The sequence below is a fragment of the Rhinolophus sinicus genome, linkage group LG03 (assembly GCF_036562045.2).
Source record: "Rhinolophus sinicus isolate RSC01 linkage group LG03, ASM3656204v1, whole genome shotgun sequence".
NCBI lineage: Eukaryota > Metazoa > Chordata > Mammalia > Chiroptera > Rhinolophidae > Rhinolophus > Rhinolophus sinicus.
Window position 1 is genome coordinate 134,944,634 of NC_133753.1, and position 21,779 is coordinate 134,966,412.

Consider the following 21,779-nt stretch of genomic DNA (forward strand, 5'->3'; position numbering starts at 1 on the left):
ATATTTCTAGAGATCATGTAGTCCAACCTCCTATATTTTTGCAGCTAAATTGAGGCCCAAAGCATATAAATGGCTTACAAGTTTATACATTCAAGCTGTTTTGAGATCTAGAAATAAAATCCAGGTCTCCTCAGAATACAGTGTTCTTTCCACTTTTGTAATTTGCTGATGGGTTAGCTGCTGCTTTATGATATGACACAACCGCTTGACCAAACTTGGCATGGCTCACCTCTTGTCTGTTCTTCCTTCTGTAGATACTACCTTGAATGAAATAATCATCTACCTTGCTAAATACCTATAAGTCATTCCAGGATCCTTTATTCCACAAATCCAATTGGTCACCATGTCCTGTTAGTTCTACTTCCAAATAAATTTCAAATCTATCCTCCCTCATTGTTCTTCCTGCTGTTGATATAATTTGGGCAGTTATCATATCCAACTTTGATTACTCTAATAATTTTCCTACCTTTAGTCTCTCCTCCAATCGAATGTTGCACTTGCTCTAGAACGAACCTTTATTTTTAAGACAATTCCAATCCTTGACTGCCAGTTTAAAGTCCTCCAATGGCCAACCACTACTTTAAAGACAATAGTCCAAGGGTACCAAATACTACATAATCTGGCCACATAACCCCACTGTACTCTGTGAGCAGTTTCCTGAACGTGACATGCTGTTTCTTGTCTCTATGCATATCGTTATCTCTCCTTAGAATACCCTCCTCCTCCTTATCATGCAGCCAACTTATTCTCTCCTTTCAAGATACCCTCAAGTGAAACTTTCTCTGCGGAGTCTTCACTGGAATTCCTCCAACACCTGGAGGTATTAGGTGCCTCACTTTTAAGTTCCCAAAGCACTTTGGGCACAAATCAATCATACTACTACCCAGCTGCAATGTAACTGTAAATTTACATGTCCATCTCTTACACTAATCTTAAACTTCTTAAAAGTGGGGACCCCTTTCATCTCTGCATTGTGAGAACCTAACACAATAACTGATATATAATTTGCACCCAACAAGTATTTGTTGAATAAGCGAAGAAATTATTAAAAATGAATAAATAAAAGAATGACTAAATGAACTGTCTATAATGCAAATAAAACAGAAGCCCATATATAAAAATATAACCACTACAGGAGAAGGCACCAGAGAAATCATTTTGCTACATAAGCCTAAAAGTAATAGATAAAAGAAATATGTAAAGTTTTGAGCCTATGCATTACCCATTGTAAAATAGAAATATATTTATGAATGATAGTTTTTTGTTAGGAATATGTTTTGTAGTAGAACTTCATTTGAACTGCTATGTTCTTTAAACTAAAAGGTTTTTCGAGGTGCTAGAGTCCTCAACATAATCAGTTCTTAAACTCCTGGTCATGAGATCCACTTCTACTTTTTTAATTAACTAAGGAGATACCCACTAGAGCCTGACATTTCATAAATAGAAAATGTGGGAGCCTGTCTTTCTGTGATGCTACTGTAGGTTGCCATGAGTGCAAGCGCTGTAAAGCTTGGTGACAGAGGTATGAACTAATCCTAAACAATATTAAGAGTACAAATACAATGGATACGAGTATCAATCAAAAGAAAAAGATGCATCCCTCACCATTTCAACCTCTGACTAAATGCCACAGCAAGTCTTCCTTTGATCTTTTCTGTGACCTTTTCAATCGCTAATTATTTTTTTAAATGTGCTGTGAGTACAAATATATGTTTGTTATTGCCCTTCCTATAATGCATTATAAAGACATTAGCAAAACAACATGAATCTGATACGGAAGGTTTAATTGCACAGCTTTTGCATATACTTTAATAGGCAATGCAAAACCTTCTCAGCAGGTGCACTATGAGATGAGGTGATTTTTCATGAATAATTCATTTTTTTTAAAAAAAGCTCTTCTGCTAAGATACAATTTGCAATAATGTTTTTGAAGAGCAATCAGTGAAAATCCAAAGCTGTCATTGCCAATTTGTTTTAGTTCAGATTCAAAAGGTCACCAACTTGACACAATGGAAACTAGAAATGCCCTTTTCTTTTCCCATGTCAACATGTTATGCTCGATATTTTCTATCTGAAATACTTTTGAGACCTGAAAGTAATAAATTTTATGCTACACAATAAAAATTACTTAGAAAAAATAAAATTTTATAAAAATTCCCAATAAATTAATTTCAATAGAATTCTCTAAGAGGGTGGAAATCATCTCAAGATCTCCTTCTATAAATAATCTGAAGAATTATATAAAAATGCCATCTTACGCTACCCGGTACCTGGATGTCTGTGGTTCAAATCAGGCACTATATAGACTTCCATAAAAAATGCCATTTTTTTTTTTCTCTCTCACGGAGAGATAAAAGCCTCCATATAGGCTTTTACTGACATTATACCATTTTATACTGAACATTAATATATAAAGGGAGGCAGGTAGATAATAACTTCATTTTTAAGTAGAAAAAAATTGATAGCAAGAAAGTTTAAAAGTCACAAAACTAAGCTAAGAGGTAAGACCAAAACTTCAGGAAACAACTTTGTCAGGTATTATGGTTGCCTAGGACACCAGAATCACTATTCCCATGAGGATTTTTCTTCATACAAAGCACATTTGAATTACAGGTTACAGATATCATTTTATATGCTAGATGAAATAACAAATACAGTCTATCAAATTTTAGATTTAATGGGCAAAATAAATCCATATATTATAAATACATATATTCTGAATTATTTACCCCTGAAAAATAAAATTTGGATAGACTGTATTCTTTATCTAACAATATTACACTATATTTATCTAATATAAAAATATATTTTTGAGATTTGTGTTAAAAAATATAGCTAACACACAACATTATATCAGTTTCAGGGGTACACCGTAGTTGTTCAACATCTATATACCTAAAGAAGTGATCACCATGATAAGTCCAGCAACCATTTGACACTGTATCACACTATCACAGTATTACTGACTATATTCCCCATGCTGCATATTACATCCCCATGACTTATTTGTTTTAACCTTAAATTTTGGCACTTATTACCCTTCACCTTTTCCCCTTTTTGGATTTTTCAGTTACAGTTGACATTCAATATTATTTTACTTTAATTTCAGGAGTACAGCATAGTGATTAGACAACTATGTAATTCAACAAGTGATTCCCCGACTAGTCTAGTATCCACTTGGCACTATACATAGTTATTACCATATCATTGACTATATTCCCTATGCTTTCTTTACATCCCCATGACTATTTTGTAACTACCAATTTGTACTTTTAATCCCTTCACCTTTTTCACCCTGTCCCCCAATTCCCTTCCCATCTATCACCTCAATAAATCTAGCACCCATGTGACATCATACATAGTTATTATATTATTGACTATATTCCTTATGCTCTACTTTACATCCCCATGACTACTTTGTAACAGCCAATTTGTACTTCTTAATCCCTTTCGTTTTTCACCCATCCCCTCAATATCCCTCCCATCTGGCAACCATCAAAACGTTCTCTGTATCTATGAGTTTATTTCTGGTTTGTTTGTTTCTTTATTTTGTTCATTAGATTCCATATATAGGTGAAATTACATTGTATCTGTCTTACATTCCACTCAGCACAGTACCCTCCAGGTCCATCCACGCCGCCACAGATGGCAAGAACCCATTCTCTTCCATGGCCGAGCAATATTCCATTGCATTAAATTTTTTTCTTAAAGAATACTTTCTATCATACCATTTATCTCCACCATTATTTAAAAACAACCTATATATGTATATATGTATATATATTCTAATAATGCCAATCACATTACTAGTATTCTAGTAATTTTAGAATATATATAATATATAGTATATTATATATTATGTATTATATATAGATTCCATTTATATATAATTTATATTATATAATGTATATATATATATATATATCCTAACAGCTTTTGACTAAGCATAGAGTTAGTGTAAGTTAGAGACCCTATTAGATACATTAAATATAAATAGAATTTATATATAATTATATATGAATTGAATATATAATATGTAATGTAATATATATACATATACATATACATATATATATATCCTAACAGTTTATGACTAAGCATAAGAGTTAGTATAAGTTAGAGACCCTAAAAGGTCTCCTTGTTTTTGGTTATCAAAAAGGAGAAAGACTGACCTTCATTTTTGTTAGAATTTTTTTTTTTTAAGACTACTAAATGTGTGTTAAAACAGGTTCAGATCATACTGTTTGCTACAACTTTACTTAACTGGCTTGGTCAAGGCAAGGTTAACGAAATCTCAATGACTTGGAAATGTTTTAGAAGCTCTGATAGTCTAGGAGGGACTTGGAGGTTGAAGTGGCTGCTGACACTAAAACAGGTTGAAGCAGCAGAGACTGAACCCAGATGCTTTAATGCAAGTTCTGAATTTTCTGTTATCAGCAACTTCAAATCATGGCAGTTATCTATCTCCCCCAGGAAGCATTTCCGCCCTCTCAGCTGCCTTTAGTCCCAGGTCCTGTATTCAATTACTTTTCTTCATCATTCACTTCTCCTACAGCTTCTCCTACAGAGGTGCTCTTCTGACACTGACTCCCAACCTCCCTGTCCCACTTCTGGGGTACAATGAAAGGTGGCATAAACAAACTACGATTTGGAAGCAGGATCTAGAACTGTCCTCCTTGTTTTCTAGCATTCTCCTGTGTTTGTTTCTTACATTCTCCTGTGTTTGATTCGTAAGAAACACACAAACAAACACAACCAACAACTCAACAAAAATACTTGTTGAATCCTCAACTTCTTATTCATTCAATTCTCTTTTTCCCTTCCTGTATGCTGGCTTCTTGTTAAGAAATCTTTAAAACTGATCAAGAGACTTAACACTCAGCAAAAAGAAAACAAACAACGCAATTAAAAAACAGGCAAAAGATCTGAACAGAAACTTTACCAGAGAAGACATACAGATGGCAAATAAGCATATGAAAAGATACTCAACACCATTTGTCATTAGAGAATTGCAAACAAAACAATAATATTCTAACACTAACACTCTATTAGAAGCTAAAATCGAAAAAACTGACACCACCAATTGCTGTCAAGGATGCAGGGCAACAGGAACTTTCATTTGTTGCTGGTGAGGATGCAAAATGGCACAGCTTCTTTGGAACACAATCTGGTAGTTTCTTACAAAGCTAAACATGGCAACTCCATAGCAAAACAAAAAAGAAAGAAAAAAGAAATTTGATTTAAAAATGAGCAGAGGAACTAAAGAGACATTTTCCCAAAGACATACAGATGGCCAACAGGTAAATGAAAAGATACTCAACATCACTATTCATCATGGAAATGCAAATCAAAACCACAAGGAGCTATTTCCTCACACCTGTTAGAATGGTTATAATGAAAAAGTCAAGAGCTAACAAGCGTTGGCTAGTATGTGAAGAAAAGAGAACCTTTGTGCACTGTTGGTGGGAATGTAAATTGATGCAGCCACTATGGAAAACAGTATAGAGTTTCCTCAAAAAATTAAAAATAGACTAGTATATGATCCAGCAATTGCATTCCTGGGTATTTATCTGAAGAAAACAAAACACTAATTCAAAAGGATACATACAACCCCATGTTCACTGCAGCATTATTTACAATAGCCAAGATATGGAAGAAGCATAAGTGTCCATTGATGAATAAATGCATAAAGAAAATGTAGCATATACGAGGTCTGACAAGTAAGTTTACGAACTCATCCTAGAAAAAGTGCTACATACCTCATTGCTGAATATCACTACTGTCACTTTCGAAGTACTCCCCTTGGGACGCAATGCGCCAATGCCAGTACCTAGTTAACCCTTCAAAGCAATTTTGGAACTCTTTTTCTGGAATGGCCATCAGAGCTGCCGCTGTATTACCCTTGAAGTCCAGAATGTCATCAAAATGTCTTCCTTTCAATATTTCCTTTATCTTCGGGTAAAGAAAGAAGTCATTCGGGGCCAGATCAGAGTGGGGGCGGGGGGGGAGGGGCGTGTTCCAATACAGTTATCTGTTTACTGGCTAAAAGCTCCCTCACAGACAGTGCCATGTGAGCTGGTGTATGGTCGTGATGCAAGAGCCATGAATTGTTCGTGAAAAGTTCAGGTTATCTAAATTTTTCATGCAGCTTTTTCAACACTTCCAAATAGTAAACTTGGTTACCTGATTGTCCAATTGGTACAAATTCATAATGAGTAATCCCTTTGACATTAAAGAAGGTTAGTAACATTGTTGCAACAAGTTCTCAAACTTAATTGTCAGACCTTCCTCTGTGTGTGTGTGTTGTGTGTGTGTGTGTGTACACACTGGAATATTATTCAACCATAAAAGGAAGAAAAGAAGAAAATCTTGCCATTTACAACAACATAGATAGACTTTGAGGGCATTATGCGAAGTGAAATAATACAGAGAAAGACAAATACCATATGATCTCACTTATATGGGAATCTAAAAAAAAAAAAAAACAAGCTCATATACAGGGAATTGGGTGAAGGGAGTTAAAAAGTATACACTTCCAGCTGTAAAATAAACATGCCATGGGTATTGTACTTTAGAGCATGGTGACTGTAATTTTTTAAATTAAATTTATTGGGGTGAAAATGGTTAGTAAAATCACATAGGTTTCAAGTGTACAATTCTATAATACATCATCTATATGTCACATTGGGTGCTCACCACCCAGAGTCATTTCTCCTTCCATCAGCATGGTGACTATAATTAATAATACTGTATTGCATATTTGGAAGTTGTTAAGAGAGTATATTTGGAAGATCTTAAGAGATTTCATCACAAAAGAACAATTGTAACTACCTATGGTAATGGATGTTAACTAGAGTTATTGTGGTGATTTTTTCGCAATACATACAAATATCAAATCATTATGCTGTACATCTGAAACTAATATAATGTTGTATGTCAATTATATCTAAATTTAGGAAAAGCTAAACATAGTATTACCATACAATTAAGCAAATTACACTCCTCGGTATTTACCCAATTGCTTTGAAAACACACACACAAATGTGCACACAAATGTTTATATCAGTTTAATTCATAATCACCAAAAACTATAAGCAATCAAGATGTTTTTCAATAAATGAATGTATAAAAATAGTCTGGCACATATCTACAATGGAATATTGAGTGATTTTTTTAAAATATGAGCTAAAAATCCATGAAAAATTGTGGATGAATCTTAAATGTGTATCGCTATTTGAGAAAAGCTATTCTGAAAGGACTACATACAATATGCTTCTATTAATGACAATCTGGAAAAGACAAAACTACTGAGATAATAGCCATATCAGTGGTTGCCAGAGGTTCAAGTGGGTGAGGAGGGTTAAATAGGTGAAACTTGTCTGTATGATATTATAATGGTGAATACAAGACACTAAGCATTTGTTATACCATTTGAACTATTCAACATAAATAGTGAACCTTAATATACTCGTGTGCAAATGTTTTGGAAAATCATTTAGGATGTCAGGTGATCACAGGATAAAAGAAGATTGTATGAAAGAAACTAACTGTATTACAAATGCATGAAACAACCTCACTGAAGGAGGTGAGGGAAAAGGTACTGACCTAAGTAACTTTGGAAATGAGTGGAGTCTGTACAATTAAAGGCAAAGAAATTGTATATAAGCATTTGTGCTATAGTTGATTAAAGGGATAGTCGAAGAGGGTGTGGGTTAACAATTCTAATGCTACTATGCAAGTGTACTAGAATGGAACAATGAAGTGAATGGATGGTGGATGGCAGGAGCCAGGTTCAGAGTGGTAGGTTATAGATAAGCAAGAGGAGGAGTATAGAATATCCACGTAGTGATGGATTATAGTCTGAGATATCAGCATAACTGGTGTTTAGCTTAATATAGACATAGATGGTTACACAAAGAAATATTTTATAGATGTATGTACATACACAGCTTGTTATACACACACATATATCCTTGCTCTGCCAGTTGAGAGGGCTTACAAGCAATGATACCCCAGTGGCAATGGCACACCTAGCTCCAGGCCTTGGTTTCTAATACCACCCTCCAATAAAAAGAATTAAGACTCCTGGGAGAAATGGCTGGTTCCAGGACTGGGGCAAAAAGCTATAGAAAATGAGCCTGGAGTGTCTTATAATTACAGAAAGTAAGGAAGTGCTCAAATACACACACACACACACACACACACACACACACACACACACAAATTGATGTAACTATGTCAAAGAGACACAGAAATCAACTTGAAACTTCCAATGATCAAAGCTGGAACAATTTGAGCAACAAACTAAAGTAGTATTCATTACAACCAAAGCATAAAATATTAATAAATAGTCATGATTTTATACTAAGTAAATGATTGCATAAATAAATAAGTGGGGAGGAATAGACAAATCACCCACGCAGAATTCCAAATAATTTATGTGGATACGCCACCTTCCAGGAAGTGGAACATAACTCCCACTCCTTCAGTTTGGATTACAGAACAGTGACTTCCTACCAAGGAACTTAGTATGGAAAGAGGAGGAAAGAGTAACTTTGCAGTGGAGAAACCTGGCAAACACTACCTCAGCCAGTGATCAAGATCCATGTTGTTAGTATGTCATGTTAATGACATGTACCTGAATGTGATTTGATGAAAATGGCGCTTTATTTCTGTGACATTCCTCCCCAAAACTCATAACCCCACTGTAGTCATAAGAAAAGCATACTACAAATTCCAACTGATGGACATTCCACGCAATACTTGGCCAGCACTTTTTAAAATAGTCAGTCATTAAACACAAGGAAAGTCTTGGTAACTGTCACAGCCAAGATGAGCCTAAGGAGACATTATGACTAAAAGTAGTGTGGTATCCTGAATGAGATCCAGAACTAGAATGAACAAAAGGAAAGAGGAATAAAGTATGCACTCTATTTAATAATAATGTATCAATGTTGATTGATTATTCATGTCAGTATACCATACTGATGTAAAATCTTAATCATGAGGAAACACAGTGTATGTGGGAAACTCTGTAATCCTTTCACAAGTTTTCTGTAAATCTCAAACTCTTCTAAAATAAAAAGTGAATTAAAAAAATTAGCTAACTGCAGGGGATGATGAGGTCACAATTCATTATCTTGAAATCTGGTAAATAAAATAAAAGAATCATGCATTTATCCTGTCATTAATAAACAAACTGCACCCTGAGTAATTTTGGTGGCTTTGTAATATGTCCACTTGGCTTGGCTGAATTACATTCCCAGCGTTCCCCCTCTTCTAAGTTTCTGGTTACGGTGGGCCACAAGGGAGAATTCAAGGCCCATGCAAAGTGAGGCCTGGGGTGACCTCAAGGACACTGGGCAGGTGAGGCAATCACCCTGAAGTCAGTTTGTTTGAGAATGGAGCCCAAAGCAAGTAGTAAACTTCACCTTTCACTAAGTATTATTACAAGACGGATCTATAACAAACTATTACCATCAGGGAAACTCGAAACAAATTTTGAAGAGAGAGTAAGCAAAGCAGAAGTCAGTCTTTTGGAATCTAATCTAGTAAGTGATGTCCCATCACTTTTGCCATATTCTATTTCTTACAATAGTCACTACGTGCAGCCTACACGCAAAAGGAAGGGGTTACACAAGGCCATGAATACCAGGAGATGGGGCCACTGGGAGCCATTCTCAAAGCGAACTAGCAGAGTTTGCCTTCTGGCCCCCACTGATTCACATCCTTCCATTTCGCCAAGCGTTAGCAAACTCTCCTCCCTAGGCACGTATCAGCCCATCAAATGATCACAGAGCAGGGACATATCTCCTCCTTTTGATAGTTAATATACAAAACTCCAATGAAGGCCTTTGATTGGTCCACTCTAGGTCACATGTCTGGTGCTTGGCTGATCCTTGATCATGAGTCAGGGTACTGTCAACCCAAACTCACCAGAGTGGGAGAAGAGGGCCAGTCCCCTCAGGTAAAAGGGAGGAGGAAAAGAGATATAGGAGAGATTTAAAAAATCAGTTTTACTATAATGTCGAATTTTAAATCTAAAACAATTATTATGTGAGCTATCTAGCTACACTTAAAAGGTACAAAGAAACCAACATTTGGATTCGAGTCACTTTACCTGGGCCAAGATTTCCTGCTCTTGAAAATTAATAACCATTTTAGTCATTCATATTCATTATCCATTTAAACACACAATATGTTGATATTTAGCATTCCACACCGTGAAGCATGTATATATATATATGTATGTATATGTATACCTGTTTCCCAGAAAATAAGACCGAGTCTTATACCGTATTTCCCAAAAAATAAGAATGGGTCTTATATTAATTTTTGCTCCCAAAGACGCATTAGGGCTTATTTTCAGGGGCTGTCTTAGTTTTTAATGTACAACAATCTACATTTATTCAAATACAGTTATGTCATCTTCTTCTGGAACATCGTCATAATGTACTAAATGCGTCCATCTAGCTGACGATCTTAACTGGGGCTTATTTTCAGGGAAGGTCTTATTTTCGGGGAAACACAGTAGATATATACTTATATACATACATATATATGTACATAAATATATATACATATGTATTTGTTGTTGTTTTAATCTGAGCAAAGCTTTACATTATATTAGTCTAGATGCATCGGTGCTGCACCTTAATGTTAAAATAGTCTTTAGGTATAACTCAAATTAAAAGTTACCAAATATAACTCTTCCAATAAAAACATGGTACATATATGCAAACATAGCATGTTTTAAAAAGCAATCTATCTTCTATAAGAAGGTGACATTATTGACATATTGTTGACATGTTTTTGTTTTTAATTATATTTTCAACTTTTAAAGAAAACTCACAAATTTGAAAAACACAGAGAACAAATGAACAACTTGAGTTATTTTAAGGTGAGCTCACTTTTGACTACCACCCACATCATAAGAGAATTTTGCAAGCAACCCAGAAGCCCCTGCATGTGACTCATCACAATACCAAGTCCCTTACTCCCCCAGATTTAACCACTATCTTGCCAGTTATAACAACCACTTTCTTCTGTTGCCTTACGGTTTTATCATCTAGTCTTATTAAATTGATGAAACAAAAAGGCCATTAGATTGAAGTGACTCTAATGTTGTGGCTTCCAAAACCAAACCAAAATCTAAGCGTGTCAATGCCTCCGGATTACAAAATCAAAACCTAAGGACAACTGATCACAAGTAGCCAGCTAGGCTTTGAGCCGTAGCCAATCAATAATTTTCTTACTTTGCTTCTGTCTTTTCTCTATAAAAGGTATACAAGTGCCCCTCCTGTCGGTGGGGCACGCCCAGTGCTTCCTGCTGGTGCTGGCCAAATTGAAATGAATCGAAATTTAGCTTAAATAAACTCTTAAAATTTGTAATATACCTCAACTTATCGTTTAACAATGTACATCTCTAGGCACAACAGTTAAACTTGCCTCCTTTTAAAAATTGTCTGTCTTGTGAGTTTCTTTTAATCTATAGGTTCTTTCTTCATCCCTTTCTTCTCCTTATAATTTATCTGTTAAAGAACCTGGTGTATTTGACCTATACAATGTCCTAGCAGGTGTCCTTAGTAGTTTAGTTCTTTAAAATCTCTTTCTTCAGCACTCCCAATGATCCTATAAAGTCGTTCATAACCCTCAGTAAATCCTTTTCTGTTTAAACTAGTTACTTTGAATCCAAGTGCCTGCAACTAAGAACCCTGATTACAAAATGAGAATAACTTTTTAATTACAAAGTTAATTTTCTTATATGTCTGTGTGTGTATATATCTAAGTTTACACATATATAGTCAGATGTGGGATAAGGATAAAAGTTATCTGTGAGAGAACGCTTATTGAAATTTTGTATTACCCTAGGCAAAAAACAAAGCCATATCATGAGAAATAGCGTTACAACCTAGTTTCTTAAAATCATGTAGACATTAAGATGAGAAATCTTTCTAAAGGTATTTCTCACTTGTTACAGATTTGTATAGAGATCACTGTCAAGGGGATTATAGTAGGTAAAGACGTGTGAATGTAGATGAAATCTCCATGCGGAAACACATGTAATGAAAAATTGTGACAACATTTGGGTTTGTAATATTTCCAACAATGTAATGTAATATATAGTGTGTTTTTTAGCATTATCTCTGTTAATGTCTCTGTTGTCATGATATTATGAGCTAATATTTCCAAAATTAGCTGTGTAATTTGAAAAAGAAAGTATGATTTAACCTCTAATAAGTATAAATAATGTACAAGATTCTTCCAAAAAATAGAGGTAGTCATTTATCTTTATACTCAGGTTGCAACTGTCTCACAATATAAATAAGACCAAAGACAAAGAACTCAAAACATAGACAACCTCCTTAACAAAAAACAAAGAGCAGGGTGACTTTAAGCGCAATTATTATTAAGTTTGGTGTACGAAGACCAATGAAGACACAGAAATATTACTCAAAGGGAGCCAAGAAACAACAAGATTACTGAAAAACAGAATGCCATCATTTTAATCCAATACCTTAAATGACTATCTTATTCTGTAGCTACAAAAGGAAAAACTGAGGAAAAGGCTGCATAATAATTTAATAAACTTACCACATATTTTAGATGTCTTCCATTTGGACAGGCAAAGGTCCAGAAGTGTAATTACTGCTTTAGCGAAATATATCCTTGATATTATCCAGAGTGATTGAAAACTCTTCAATGACAGTGCCTAATAAAAAGGTAAGAAAATAGTTCCAAAATATGTAATATAGAATAGGAACATATAACTCATAATATCATGACAACAGAGACATTAACAAAGATAATGCTAAAAAAAAACCTATATATTACATACATTATAAGGTAATATAAAGAATGGCCTATTTCGAAATATCTAGCTTGGGACAAATTACTCTTTGTGTTCCTGACATTTTCTTGGTCAGTTTTATGTTACTTAATACCAAAATTTGTTTACACTCCAACACATGTCTACAGAGCACTAAAAGACAATAGCCAACAGCAGGGATGGAAAGTGTGTGGCAAGCACAGTGCTATTTGCACCAGCCCAATGTTTCTATCAGATTCTCCCAACTGATCATCACAATCTTTCCTGAGGACCTGGGCAAAGATTCAGAATCCTTCTCAACTCAGTGCTCCAGGCAGCTACTACTAATTGAAGCAACATAAGTGATCCTTGAGATGCAATCTATTTGCCCTCTGCAGCCTGGGGTAAGTAGGCAAGAGGATAACCTTGTATTATACATCAAGAGATAGGCCAAAAATAGCCAATAATAAGCAGTAAGAATATAGATCATTGATAATTTCCACACAGAACAATGCTTCATAATGAGAAAAGTCATTAACTTAGATTTGAAAAGTCACCACTTCAAATGGTACGACAGCCATTCAAATGATTTAAATCCTTTATTTTTCAAGTCATGCTGTGTAATCTTCTATATTACATAAAGTGCTTATGTTCATACTCATAAAATATTTCATAAAAAGTAAGATATGGCGAACATTGTTTACAATGCATGTTTTTGAAGAAAGCACATGCATGAAATGCGCTAACCATGATGCATCAAATTTTGAGGTATAAAATTATATTTCATTGAAAATATAAGTCTAATTTTATAAAATTAAGTTTCCACTATTGGCAACACAGCTGTAGAGATACCTGTGTAGTGATTCAGAATATGTGCTCTAGAATCCTAGGCGTGGAGTCAAATCCTAGCCACACTACTCACTAGCTGTGTGGCCTTGGAGGAAGTAACTCTCTACGTCTGAGTTTCTCCATCTATAAAATGGGGTAAAAATATTACCTATGTCATTGTAAGCTGTATGAACTAAAGAAATGTTACACTGCAGCACATCCTATAATATCTACTCATGCCTCTAGTAATGATATTCGGATATCATTATTGTTTGTTATTACTACTCAAAGATTAATGACTCATGTATTATTCTCAAATCCTACTTCAAGGGTATGAGAGCATGGGCTATGAGAGTAGACGGAGAGTGAGGGATGGGAGGAATAGAATACATATCATAATATTGCTATCATATATAACAGAGTAATATTGGTACAGTGATAGAAAAATTGTTATATAATTCAACTTGTATTATTAGAATTCAAAACACAGGTAAAAGAATTAAGGAAGTTTTCATTGAGAAGATGAAATTTGAGAAAGGCCTGGGAAGATACATATGATTTCAACAGACAGAAGGATCCATATGAGCAGAGCCAGAAAGAATGCAAAAGGATATGTTTGAAGAATCATGAACCAGAGATTATAGCAGTGACTAAAGAAAAGTGTGAAAATATAATTTAAAAGGTCCAATGAACCATATTGCGAAGGGCTAAGAATGCTGTGTTGAAAGATTGCATTCAAATAAAATTAAGTTGGAGACCCAGGATTTAATCTGGACCTAAAAGACTGTTTATAATAATAGACGATAACTGAGTTATTTTGTGGGACAGTGATTACCCCACCCCCAAAAGTTGGGATGCTAGTCAACTGTGATATATTATTCTTTTACTTTGAATTATTGTATTATTTTAAATTAACATTTTGTTTTAGAATTATAGAGAAGATCTTAGAAAATCTAATTTATCTCAGAACTTAAATAATGATACTCTAAAATCTGTGTTTTACCCTCTCAAATAATAACCAATAAATACAGACCATGTAAAAAATTTGCAAAATTCATGTTTTCCAACATATTTAAAATAGCCAAATAATAACATATTTTAATAAAAACATCTTTAAAAATCGAAAGACAATCTTCAAAATCCATTTATTGTAACAAGTAATTATTGAACACAATACAATATATAGATATATTATAGAAATGTACACCTGAAACCTATGTAATTTTACCAGACAATGTCACTCCAATAAATTTAATAAAAAATTTTTTAAAAATGAACTCAATCTATATTCAACTAAAAAGTGCTGGATTTGATTTTATAAAGACTCAAAAAGGGGCATAAAACTTCTCTTAATCAAGGATATCCACTTAAGAAAACAAGATACACATGTTAAAAAAAGAATACACTACCATGTTAAATGGCAAGAATGAAAACGAAAGTGGAGGGAGCTAACCTTTTTGAAAGCTATATATTTTGCATCCAGTAGCCCTGTTTTTGCAAGTAGGAGGGGACACCAAGAGTCCTCAGCCCTGTTAGCACATGAGACTAGGGTTGGATTCAAACTCATTCAAATGCCAGTTCTGCCTCTTAAGAGGCTTTGTGATCTTAGGTAGATGATTAAGCTTTGTTAAGTCTCGGTTTCTTCATCTGTTATAGTGAAAAAGTAATAGTATGTAATACACATAAGCATAGATGTTGTAAAGAGGAACTAAGGAAACTGGCATAAAATAATAATGCTCTGTGATAAGCATTTACACCGGATGCTTTCTAAGAAATCATTATCCCAGAAGATTGTTGTAACCAAAAAATGATCTATAGTCTTAAAGGCTGATGTTTGGGAAATCCTATGCATAATTTCTATTTTTTGGATATTCGTAGTATTCATTAAGACTCAGAAAAGCCCTGCAGTCAAGAAAAGTTCTCTTTAACTTTTCTTAACCCATAATTTCTCCAATTTATTTTGCCATAAAATATAATTTTCCTCCTTTCCTGTCTTCTTCTATTTTTCTTTATGTCTTTCTTTCTTGATTCGTTTGTTTTTACATAGCATTTAAACCCATATACCCAAAGCAAATCATTCTACAGCACACTCTATAGAAAGCACTCTATAATACAAGGAGACCTGAGAGATTCAAATAATTAGCAATTAAGAAGTCCAAATATAGAAGAGATGAGTGAGACATGGAATGATCAGGGATGCCTTACAAAGGACAAAAACTTGATGCAAAGATACAAATTTAGACAAACAGAAGGAAATGACAGATTTACACTGAAAGGGAATACACCATGGGCAGAGTAAACACAGTTCAAATGGAGAGTTTGTAAATATAATAATGATGGCGATACCAGATATTATAACTAACACATACTGAACACATAACAGTTGTCAGGTAGTATGTCATTTGGCAGTTGAGAAGACTGATGAAGTAGGTAGTATAAAATTTGGAAAACTGTGAGATTCATAATTATGAGAATCAGCATAGATCATTTATTTTCAAACATACGAATTAAACTTTTATCACTATGTCAGATTTCCTCTAGGTGAGCTTTTAAGATTTTTTTTCCCTCTTCTTTGAAGGACTATGAAGAACTAGATATTAATTGAATCAATGGTTCTTAGACCTCTAAGTTTGAAGGACTGGTGAAATTCCAAAACTAAATATTTATGGATCTGACAAAGCATTGTAGATGTTTTATTTGGTCAAATAACTAAATTGATGCCAACCACCATCTATTATTACCAAGATAGATGGCAGATAGATGACATAGATGATTAGACAGATAGATGATAGATAGATAGAGAGATGATAGATAAAGCTAGATAGCTACAGACACCTAAGTTATATGCATCAATAACTGAATTTTGTACCAGTATAAATATTGAATTTTAGCAGTTTAAAAAATTAGGTGAATGCTTAAATTTACATTCAAAACTTGTGCAAAAGCTATTTTCATTAAAGATTTATGACGCTGGTGAACTTTCTCTTTCAACTTTAAAAGTTGAAAATTTCATATGAAAGTGAAGCTGTCAGTAAATGTGCAATTAAGTGAGACTGTCAACACAGAATGGAATTTGTTTTTCTTCTGCTTTGTATTTCAGAATACTTAAAAGTCAAACTTCTGAAGTTGAAATGTATAGGTGACCTGCATTCTACATTCACCCCAATGACATATCTTTTTTTTATGAAGTATCTTTTATTTTAATATTATACTCTTCCTACTGTTATTGTTCTTTTATTTAGATATCATGGTAATAATAGATGGTGGTTGGCATTGATTTACAAGATTTACTTATGTGGCCAAATAAAAGGTCTACAATAATTCATCTGATGTCACAAGACAGAATAAAAGTGTTATTCTCATATTGGAGCACTTTATACTCAACATTTATAAACTGAAAGAAATAGATTGCTGACTATATCTTGCTCTGAAGGAGTGTCAACTCAAAGGAAACCTTTTATAATAATCATGGTATCACATCATTTTGAGTTCCATTTTAACAGGAACTAGTTACTGGGGCAAAGCTAGAATCCCAGCAAGGAATTTTGAATCTACTCTAATCCATATCACACCATGTCTCACCTTCAATTGCTTCCCGTTTAGTCTTTATTCATCAATATTTGCCTTCTGTCTATACCCAATATACACCAGTGATCAGAGTGACATTTGTGAAATGCAAACTAAATGGATTTCTTCACGTAGAAGTTTTCGATGATTTCCCATTACCCTTATTAAGATAAACCTAAAGTCATCCACTATACGATGATATGATCTCGACTTGTCTCCTTCTAAAGCTTCAACCCACGGTATACTTTCCGTCACTTCCACATTCCATCCACATCGGCCTTCCTTAATTCCTCAACCACACTATTCTCCTTCTCATTCCAGTATCATGCACAGCTGTTACTCCTATCTGAATTGTTCTCCTTCTCTTCCTCCTTTATCTAGCTAATTCCTAGCCATGTTATGTCTCAGGTCAAGCTGCAATACTCAGGATGCTTTTCCCAAACCCCGAGCCTGCATAAGTCTCCTGTTAGAAGCTTCCAGATTTCCTTGTAATGCTCCATCACAATACGTATCATCCTTGCCATTCCTTCTCCAATATCCACTGCTCAACAAAATTGTGAATGCAAATGGGTAAGGACTTCCTTATTCACTGTTCCTTATACGAGTACCTTCCATGGAATAAACAATGCTCAATGAATGTCTTCAGAAACAATTAAAAAATGCAAAATATTGGTATTTCAAACATAGCAAGGAATTTACACAATAAATGAAAGGATAAGAGAAAAACTAGAATGTTAGTTTTAATGAAATTTAGTTTAAAAATAAATAGAAGGAAGAAATAATAAAGATTGCTGAAATAAGTGAAACATTATTAGTATTTCAAGAACATCAAAGTTGTTTCATAAAATTAGTAAGATCCTAGCAAGACCAATTGCTAACATCAAAAAATGAAAGAATGATATCGTTATAGACACTACAGTCATTAAAGGGATAATAAGAAGGTGATATGACAAATTGTATGTCAATGAATTTGACAACTTAAATGAAATGGACACGTTTAGAGAGTGGGTAAATAAATCATGGTATGTTGTTACAATGCATATTATTGCAATGGATATGACTCATAGTGATATAAAACAATGTACTATTGATACATACAACATTCTATTGAGTGACAGAAGACAGTCACAAAAGAAATGCATTGTATATTTCCATTGATATGAACTCAAAGAACAGGCAAGAACAATTTATGGAGATAAACAAAAGCGTGTGGTTGTCCTTAGGGGGTGGTATTGAATGGTAAGGGAAATGAGGAAACTTCCTCGGACGGCCTTTCTCCACTGAATGCTGTGAGAGAATTAAGTCTTAAAGGAAATGATTTGAGTGACTATTTTCCTAATTCTCCTCATAATGAGATATAGTTAGTATCATTCTAGGGGCACAGGAGATAAGTTAATTCATTAGAAATAGCATATGTCATTGGCATCAGGGTTTAATTACCTCCTAGAACCCCAGTGGAGAAGAAGTATCTAGAAATACATTGTTCCATATTGTAGTCACTAGCACATGTGGCCGTATGAATTAAATTTGTATTATTAAAAATTAAATAAAATTAAAAATTCAGTTCCACAGTCTACGTACCCATGTTTGAAATGCTCAAAAATCACACGCAAGTAGTGGCTACTACATTGGGCAACACAGACATAGAACACTACGGCCATCATAGAAAGTTTATGCATAGTGCTGGTTGGGGGACGGTTCTTTAGGTTCTTTCAACTGCCAAAACTCAGTTAGATGCACACTTAACATCTATGCATCTAACTGTATGTCAATTTTATGCCTATTTAAAAAAAATTTAACCTAGTACAAATAGTTTTAAATTATGTAAGCATAAGGTTTTAAAGTCTGACAATAGTAATGAAACATGGAAAACAAAAATTCATTTTCTTATTTTCTTTTGTCAGTTTTTATAATATATAACAAATCTAATACACTATAGCATTTCATATGATTACCAATCTTGAGTAATTACTTTCCATGAAAATGGCGGTTTGTAAATGTATATCTGGGCTTGAGTTCATTGTGAAAAATAATTAATATCCCCAGGGCAGATTTGTACTATATTCATTTCCCCCAATTTGTCTTTAAAGGGTTACAGGACCAGGGTATATTGCAGCAATAGGTGGACTAAACGTTTAATATTAAAGGTAGGACTTAACCCAGCACAGTTGGTGAAAAACATCATCATTACCACATATAATAAAATACCCTCTATTCAGTTAAACATATCAGCCTTTTTCATAAAGTCAAGCAATCATACTTCATATTATAAAACTACAAGACACTTAATTGGATCTGAGCTTGCTAAATTAGTATTTCAATGAATTAAAATTAAAGAGGGTATACAGGATTCAAGTGCCATTGGTTTAAACCAAAATGTCTTAGAAGCAAAAAAAGTTATCAATAGCTGTCAGCAGTCAGTAAGTAGTCAACTTAAAGCAAAATGTGAATTTATTCCAAATAGCCAAACAAGAAAAGAAAATGAAAAAAAAGTCTCTGCCTCTCGGATTATCCTACAGTTAATTTCCTATCAAGACAGCATTTACCTTAGTCTCAGCCACATAAAATATAACAGCTGAATTATAGTCTAAGATCTAGCACATGTACAGACGTAAGATTTTATAAATATAAACACACCAGCCTGCCTTAAGTCTTAGGAAGGCCCAGAAATATTGATATTGTAAAGATTAGTTCTCATTTACATAGTTCAGACACTGTGCTCAAGCCAGTTCATACTGGCTCTGGAAAGCCTATTACACAGGTCTCTTCCTACCCCCTTTCAAGGACATCACATTGGTAACTTGAATTAGACCATGGTGAGACCTGCCAGATAGCTCTTAGGAAATGGTGAAATTATTTAAGCAATAGTCTACTGAAAATGATAATTATGTGAAGTAAATCCTATAGTATTAATACAAACGTTTGGTGATTTATCTTTGTGTCATCCATAGTTGCTGCTCTTGCCCACTTCACTACCTTATTTAATGGCATCTCCAACCTTCTGGGTATTCAGGCAAAAAAAAAAGAAGAAAAAATTCCTCTCTTTCTCTCATGCCTCTTATCTTGTCTATTAGGAAATTCAGTAGATGCTACTTTCAAAATATATCAAGAATTCAACTGCTTCCCACACTATCACCCACTATTAACTACCCTGGACTAAGCCACTAATAGCTCTTACCTGCTGCCATTCTAACCCTGCTGTCTACTCTCAGGACAGCTGTCCCAGGGATACATCACTCATGTCACTCCTTTGCTCTAAAACCTGGTATGGCCACCATGCCACTCACAATAAAAGCCAAAGTTCCTACAGTGGCCTGTTGATCTGAACCCCATTTTAGCAACTTCTACTCTCACTTTCTCTATTCCAGCCACCGTGGCCTCTTGGATATTTCTTGCACATGGCAGGAGAACTCCCATTTCAGTGACTATATGAGCTGCCCTCATGGTTAGAATGCTCTACTCCTAATATCTGTACAGCTACCTCTTTCATTTCCTTCAAGCTTTTTCTCAAATGTCATCTTCTTAATAAGCCCTGTCCTTATCACACTACTTCAAATGGCAATGTCCTCTTTATCTACCACCCCTTCTCCATCTCAGCATTCCCACTCCCTTACCCTGCCCTACTCTCTTCCCAAAGCATGCATCACTTTCCAACATATCACACAATTTACTTAATTTATATAAATGAAGGTAAATAAGGTTTACACTCTATGAAGAAGACACTTTTGTCTATTTTGTTCACTGACATATCCCAAGCCTCTGGAATAATGCCTGACACATAATAGGTGTTCAAAAAATGTTAATGGATAAATGAATAGCTATTGGAAACTCTAAAGAATGTCAAATAGCCTCATATTTTCTCCTTTGATGTTAAGGTATTTGGCAACATGATAATTGGCTCTAAAAGCTACGGAATGTGTTGTGGGTCTGAAAAAGTTCAACATTGTTGAATCATATCTGTGATTCTATTCTGTAAAGTAAAATATGTCAAAAAATCTAATGCCAGAATCATTATGGGGATTTTCCTGCTCACTGCATCACTTCCAAGAGCAGTTTGAATAATTTCCTGAGACCCTAAAGAGTATGAATATACAATCTGCTTCTTAACTGATAAAAACACTCTAGGTTTGCAAAAAAATTTAAACACATTTCAGGAGATACAACTGGCTTGAGGGCTATAGCTAACCCCTGGTTTACAGGAGCAAAGAAACAAATGATTTTAGTACACAGTAAAGTTTTATGTTTGACTGCTACGTATTTTATACCTGCACATAAAACTACTTTCCATTTTCTCTACTAGACACTAACTGTCAAGGTGTAAATACAACTCAAAATTTAGGAACATAAAATTTTTATAACACCAAGAACCAGTGGAACTAATATACTTTATATTGTTCAGTGGTGCAGGTGGGGTTAAGAGAACTTGTATTATTCCATTTGAATATTCCAATTCTAAAATTTTATGGAAGGGTTAAAAAATATATGGAAGTGATCATTTATTTACATTTTGAAGAAAATTTCTAAAATGGCCTCTGGACATAATTTCTCCACAGCCATAAAGAAATGTAAAGCAACA

At 34.3% G+C, this 21,779-nt stretch overlaps 1 pseudogene; it reads right to left on the bottom strand.

The window, feature by feature from the left end:
- The window catches only part of LOC109445537 (translationally-controlled tumor protein), a 158,075-nt pseudogene that overhangs the window by 47,229 nt on the left and 89,067 nt on the right, over positions 1-21,779 (bottom strand).